Raw genomic sequence first — 7531 nt, forward strand, 5'->3', positions numbered from 1 at the left:
AAATACCAACAATTTTGAGTGCACCCATTGAATTAACTATTGATGCAAAAGAACCAATGTTTAATCATTTTGATATGACCTCTAATCTTGGTGATGATTCTGTGTTGAATGACTTATTGCATGTTTGCTTATTTAAGCATGTTGTAGCAGGTAAATTTGATGCAAGTAAGGTTTATTCACCAATGTTGGGATGGTTTAATGATGAACATTGTCAATCTTTTGAAATGAATAAGAGCTTCACTTATATGTGCAAACTGAGTTGCAATATTTTCATGCCTTCTACTTCTTGTGCTAATTTTTTGGCTTTAGATTTTATGAACTATGCAAGTTACTCATCTATTCATGTGTCATATATGCAAAAATCAAGGGAAGTAAAAATGGATGACATATACATATACAACATGTACAACTTGTCTCTTTTGTTAGCCACATTTCAGATTAAGCAACGCCGAGGACGGCTTTATTTTCAAGAAGGGGAGGATGATGAGGACATGACTACCTTGGATATGACCAAAAATATTGCATATATGCATATTTGTCAGGTGATTTCTAGTGCAAACTATTCAATAATCTATTTATGTTATCCAGAACAAAAATACTTCACACACTTTTGTGTTTTGTCTAATTGCAGGTGTATGGGACATTTGTACAATCCACATATGAAGATAAGGAAGAAAGAGATGTTTATTTGCTGTCCAAAAAGTTCTCTCACGTCACTTTTGGCCCAAGAGAAGATAGAGTCTAAGTCTCTCACGTTCTGGATTCAGATTCGGACTACACAGACACACCTGACTCAAAACGGACACAAGTTTTTCATACGGACTCCGAATTGGGTGATTCTTTTTTTGTTGGAAACTAGATTTCGTGCACTTCCCAACCCAATTGGAATCACCTTCAAATTCGTCCGGAGCGTTGAGTTGTGGACGAAACAATCTGATGCTGCAGCAGAATCCGAGTCAAACTACAAGTCCAAAGGTGTTACATCACCTCCACTTGGGCCCATTGGCCTTGTACGACCTAGATTTAGTTTTAGGCTGCCTTGGGACGTCCTCCCACCTCCTTGGCCGCCACCCCTTGCTCCTATATAAGTAGATCCATCTAGTAGCTTTTCCTTGGGATTTGTTTAGTTAAAAGTTAGCCATTGCAACTTCGTGTACTTCGTTTGTGTCCAACGACCAGACCAAGACCGCTTACGGATCCCCACCATTATCAATACTTCATATATATTTGCAATATTCAGATTGCTTTATCATATTCTTGCTCGTTCTTCGATTGCTTGCAGGAATAGACCTTCGTGGTCAGGCTGACCGTGCTTCCGGCATCGTCAGTAACCTCAGGAGATTGGTTTAGCGATTGCTAAGGCGCAACGTCGTGCACGTTTGTAGTCGGATCGTCAAAGTCGTCTCCACCAAATCGATAGTTATCATCTCATCGAAAGATCGGGACACCCCCGCCTCTATCAAGTGTCAGGACTTCATCACATCCACCATGTGACACATCGCCCCCGAGAGTGGCTACATCATCTGAGTTGATCATAAGAGGTAATGACAAAGGTACTGATCTTCCATCTCTACATGAGAATGATGAATGCCTTGTCAATTTGAATGCACCATCTGATGAGCTACCCACTACTTTGATCACACCACCTATTTTAGAGGACTACGTTGATAATTTGACTTTGCCATGTGATCAAACAACTGAAATACCAACAATTTTGAGTGCACCCATTGAATTAACTATTGATGCAAAAGAACCAATGTTTAATCATTTTGATATGACCTCTAATCTTGGTGATGATTCTGTGTTGAATGACTTATTGCATGTTTGCTTATTTAAGCATTTTGTAGCATGTAAATTTGATGCAAGTAAGGTTTATTCACCAATGTTGGGATGGTTTAATGATGAACATTGTCAATCTTTTGAAATGAATAAGAGCTTCACTTATATGTGCAAACTGAGTTGCAATATTTTCATGCCTTCTACTTCTTGTGCTAATTTTTTGGCTTTAGATTTTATGAACTATGCAAGTTACTCATCTATTCATGTGTCATATATGCAAAAATCAAGGGAAGTAAAAATGGATGACATATACATATACAACATGTACACCTTGTCTCTTTTGTTAGCCACATTTCAGATTAAGCAACGCCGAGGACGGCTTTATTTTCAAGAAGGGGAGGATGATGAGGACATGACTACCTTGGATATGACAAAAAATATTGCATATATGCATATTTGTCAGGTGATTTCTAGTGCAAACTATTCAATAATCTATTTATGTTATCCAGAACAAAAATACTTCACACATTTTTGTGTTTTGTCTAATTGCAGGTGTATGGGACATTTGTACAATCCACATATGAAGATAAGGAAGAAAGAGATGTTTATTTGCTGTCCAAAAAATTCTCTCACGTCACTTTTGGCCCAAGAGAAGATAGAGTCCAAGTCTCTCACGTTCTGGATTCAGATTCGGACTGCACAGACACACCTGACTCAAAACGCACACAAGTTTTTCATACGGACTCCGAATTGGGTGATTCTTTTTTTGTTGGAAACTAGATTTCGTGCACTTTCCAACCCAATTGGAATCACCTTCAAATTCGTCCGGAGCGTTGAGTTGTGGACGAAACAATCTGATGCTGCAGCAGAATCCGAGTCAAACTACAAGTCCAAAGGTGTTACATCACCTCCACTTGGGCCCATTGGCCTTGTACGACCTAGATTTAGTTTTAGGCTGCCTTGGGACGTCCTCCCACCTCCTTGGCCGCCACCCCTTGCTCCTATATAAGTAGATCCATCTAGTATCTTTTCCTTGGGATTTGTTTAGTTAAAAGTTAGCCATTGCAACTTCGTGTACTTCGTTTGTGTCCAACGACCAGACCAAGACCGCTTACGGATCCCCACCTTTATCAATACTTCATATATACTCGCAATATTCAGATTGCTTTTATCATATTCTTGCTTGTTCTTCGATTGCTTGCAGGAATAGACCTTCGTGGTCAGGTTGATTGTGCTTCGGCGTGGTCAATAACTTCTCGGAGTTGGTTTAGCGATTGCTAAGGCGCAACGTCGTGCACGTTTGTAGTCGGATCGTCAAAGTCATCTTCACCAAATTGATAGTTATCATCTCATCGAAAGATCGGGACACCCCGCCTCTATCACAAAGGTGTCCCGTCTTTCGATGAGATGATGGATATCGCTTTGGTGGCAGTCGACTTTGACGATCCGACTACGAACGTGCGAGGACGTCGCGCCTTAGCAATCGCTAAACCAACTCCGAGAGGTTATTGATCATGCCGGAGCACGATCAATCTGACCACGAGGGTCAGTTTCCTGCGAGCAAACGAAGAACAAGCAAGAAACTGAGATTGCAATCTGGACATTGCGAATATAAGATGAAAGCTTTATTGATCAAGGTGGGGTTCTGTGACGCCTTTGTCTGGTCATTTTACACAAACGAAGTACGCGAAGTTGCAGCTATGGCGAACTTTTAATCTAAACAAAACCCAAAGTCTAAACGATGCCCTAAGGGCTGTATATATGGAGGAAGAGGGGGGAATTTCGTGGCCCTTGGTGGAGGGGTCCGAAATCAACCCTATCTCTTGTTTCTCCACACATACGGACTCTAAAAATAGCCTATACTTATGTATTTCGAAATTACATGGGCCTGGCCCAATAATAAGGTGACACAGCACCTAAAATAGCCTCGGTATGAAATTTATGAAGTGGCATCTTGTATATTTCGTCCAAGGCTTCATGCACCCATTATGGTGGCTTCAAAGTCCTGAAATCATCACTTGTAACTCCGTTCTTGTTCCCCTTGCGCATGCCATCATCTCCATGCTTGTTCTTGCTCCAATGTTCATCCTTCTCCAAGCTAGGCCCTTCATTTGTAAGCAAAACAAATGTATCCAATTTAGGCAGCATCATATTCTCATGAACATTAGAATCATTACCAAGAAACGAAAGTACCTAGTAATTTAGTTGGCGTGCACGAGCTCTAGTAATTGGTCCAGTATGTATAGCAGCAGGGGTTGTGGGTGTAACAATTGTATTGATGTCCTCATCACTTTTCGACATAGTGAAGTTCTTCAAAATCGGGTCTTTGCTTGATCTCAGCTACGACCGAGTCAAATGTTTCATCAAGACAACTAAACAATTTGTTGGCCACATCTTTTTCGATGATATCTTTCACTCCTCGTTGATGCAATCCCGCAACAATGTTGGTTAGGCAATTAGTGAACTCCATGACACTTTCTTTTCAAATACTTTGGAAGTGAGCGAACTAGCACGAAGCATATCAGTATGTGCTTCCGTTCTGATGATAAATACTTCATGAACATGTTTGATGGTGATAGAGGCGAGGGTCCCGATATTTCGATGAGATGATAACTATTGATTTGGTGGAGACGACTTTGACGATCCGACTACAAACGTGCACGACGTTGCGCCTTAGCAATCGCTAAACCAACTCCGGGAGGTTATTGACCACGCTGGAGCACGATCAACCTGACCACGAAGGTCTATTCCTGCAAGCAATCGAAGAACAAGCAAGAATATGATTAAGCAATCTGAATATTGCAAGTATGGATGAAGTATTGATAAAAGTGGGGTTTCATAAGCGCTCTTGGTCTGGTCGTTGGACACAAACGAAGTACACGAAGTTGCAGCGATGGCTAACTTTTAACTAAATAAAACCCAAGTCTAAACGATGCCTTAAGGGCTATATTTATAGGGAAAAGAGAGGGGATTTTGTCCACCCTTGGCAAGGTGGGACTAAAACACCTCCTAAGTCGTTTTCCCTACAATATGGACTCTAAAAATAGATTACATGGGCCTGGCCCAAAATAAGGTGGCGCAACACCAATAATAAGCTATGGACGAAATTTATGACAGGCCATCTTGTATATTTCATCCACCATCTTGTATGTCATCATGGTGGCTTCAAAGTCCGGAAATCTCCACTTGAACCTCCGTTCTTGTTCTGTTCGCACGCACCTTCATCTCCGTGCTTGACCATGCTCCAATGTCCAACCTTCTTGTCCATGCTAGACACTTCAATTGCAAGCAACACAAATGTATCTAAGTTAGGCAACATCATATTCTCATGAACATTAGAAACATTACCAAGAAACGAAAGTACCTGATAATTTAATTGGCGTCTCTGAGCTCTAGCAACTATTCCAAGAGGTAAAACAGTAGGGGATATGGGTGTAATTGTGGTAGCCATGTCCTCATCATCCTCCCCTTCTTGAAAACAAAGCCGTCCTCGGTGTTTCTTAATTTGAAATCTGGCTAACAAAAGAGACAAGGTGTACACGTTGTATATGTATATGTCGTCCATTTTCACTGATCTCCGTTGAGGCACATGTGACACAGTTATACAAGAGCACCCTTCAAAAGTCGTGAAATATAAAGCCAATATATTATCGCAAGAAGTCAAAGGCATGAAAAAATTGCAACTCAGTTTGCACATATAAGTGAAGCTCTTATTCATATCAAAAGATTGACAATGCTTATCATTAAACCATCCCAACAATGATGAACCATCACCAAGATTAGAGGTCATATCAAAATGATTAAACATTGGCACAATTATTTTCAAACGCATTTGATCCAAATCTGATTTATTCCCTGATTTGCTTGATTCTTTTGCATCGATAGTTAATTCAATGGGTTCACTCAAAATTGTTTGAACACATGGCAAAGTCAAAACATCAACATAGTCCTCTAAAATAGCTGGTGTGATCAAAGTTGTGGGTAGCTCACCGCATGGTGCATTTAAATTGACAAGACATTCATCATACTCATGTGGTGGTGGAAGATTAGTACCTTTATCATTACCTCTTATGATCAACTCAGATGATGTAGGCACTCTCGGTGATGATGTGTCACATGGTGGAGGTGATGTAGTCCTCACAGCAACGGATGTGGTTGTCATAGTATGCCTAGTAGTTGAAGGGACAATCGTATCAACTCTTGGAATGTGCATCTCGTGTCTGTTCTCCTTGTGGGCAACACGTTGTTTTATTTCCTGTTCAGCTTTGCAAGCAAGATGAAACAAATGGTCCATAGGATAACACTCTTCATGAATTAGTATCTCCTGAATCTCACGATTTAATCCTCCCCAAAATCTATCCATAAAATCTTCTTCACTTTCTTCTAAAGAGGAATGCAGGAAGGTAGTTTGTAAAGTATCATAATATTTCGTTACGGTGTCACTACCTTGTTTCAAATGTTGCAACTTTTTAATCATGTCACGAGTATAATAAGCGGGAAAGAATGTATGTCGCATGGCAAGTTTCAAATCATCCCAAGTAGTAGGTATATCATTAGGGTGTAGCCGACAATATTCAGTCCACCAAACTATAGCATAACCAGTGAAAGAACCAACCGCAACCTTAACATTTTTACGTTCATCAAAATTATGGGAAGCAAATATATTATTTATGTCGAATTCCCATTCAATATATAAAGCAGGTCTAAAACGGCCATTAAAAGATGGTATAGGAACAGTAACCTGATCATGCGCATTTGGATGTTTATGCACCTCTCGTGATCATTGTGGAATTTGCAAAGGTGGTGGCACGTCTCCCGCGATCGACAAAGCCCATGAATTGACCCTAGATCCAGTCATGGTTAGTAGAAACAAGAAACAAAATCCAAAAATAATGTTCCTATAACTACTAGGATGTGGTGGTAAAACGCTCACAGTAAAGCAAATATCAATGTCTTACAAGTTCTTACCATGCAGCAGGCGATGATCGGCAACCAGCGGTGTCAAGTAACTCCAAAAGTTGGGTAAAGCGATTGCCAGGTGAACGTATGTATACACGGTGTAGAAATATGTGGAGCTGGGATGACTTTATATATATGTGGGGAAAAATGCTACAACCACGTTAATTAATGCAAGTTGAATAATCGCTCAAAGTAGTCGAGTGCTGGTTTTAGGCTAGACTGTACTAGAGACGCGAGCCTAAGACACAGACAAAATTCACGCACTGAATTGAACCGGGGATATCTTTCTTTTACCAAGGACCAGATCAATGAAAAGGCAAAAGGAAACAATGCTAGAAACTGTGTGATAGAGGCAAAGGTGTCCCGTCTTTCGATGAGATGATGGATATCGCTTTGGTGGCAGTCGACTTTGACGATCCGACTACGAACGTGCGAGGACGTCGCACCTTAGCAATCGCTAAACCAACTCCGAGAGGTTATTGACCACGCCGGAGCACGATCAACCTGACCACGAGGGTATGTTTCCGGAGTCGGGTAGCCACGCTCCGTTTAGGCCCAAAATTTTTCGAAAACGCATTTTTCGAAAAATTTTCTGGCTATCCTATTTTTAGGTGTTTCTGAGTGTTTTGAGACAGGTGCCATTATAGGAAGTTTTTTTTGACCCGTTTCCAGTTTTTGGGTCCGGGCAGTCAAAAAAAAAAAAAATTGGTCAAAAAAATTTCGTGCCCATCCTGTCAGTTTGAGCTAAGAAGAGTTTTGAGACACTCGCCATTATAGTGATTTTTCGCAACAA

Source organism: Triticum aestivum, chromosome 4A, assembly GCF_018294505.1.
Source record: "Triticum aestivum cultivar Chinese Spring chromosome 4A, IWGSC CS RefSeq v2.1, whole genome shotgun sequence".
In the NCBI taxonomy this organism is placed as follows: domain Eukaryota; kingdom Viridiplantae; phylum Streptophyta; class Magnoliopsida; order Poales; family Poaceae; genus Triticum; species Triticum aestivum.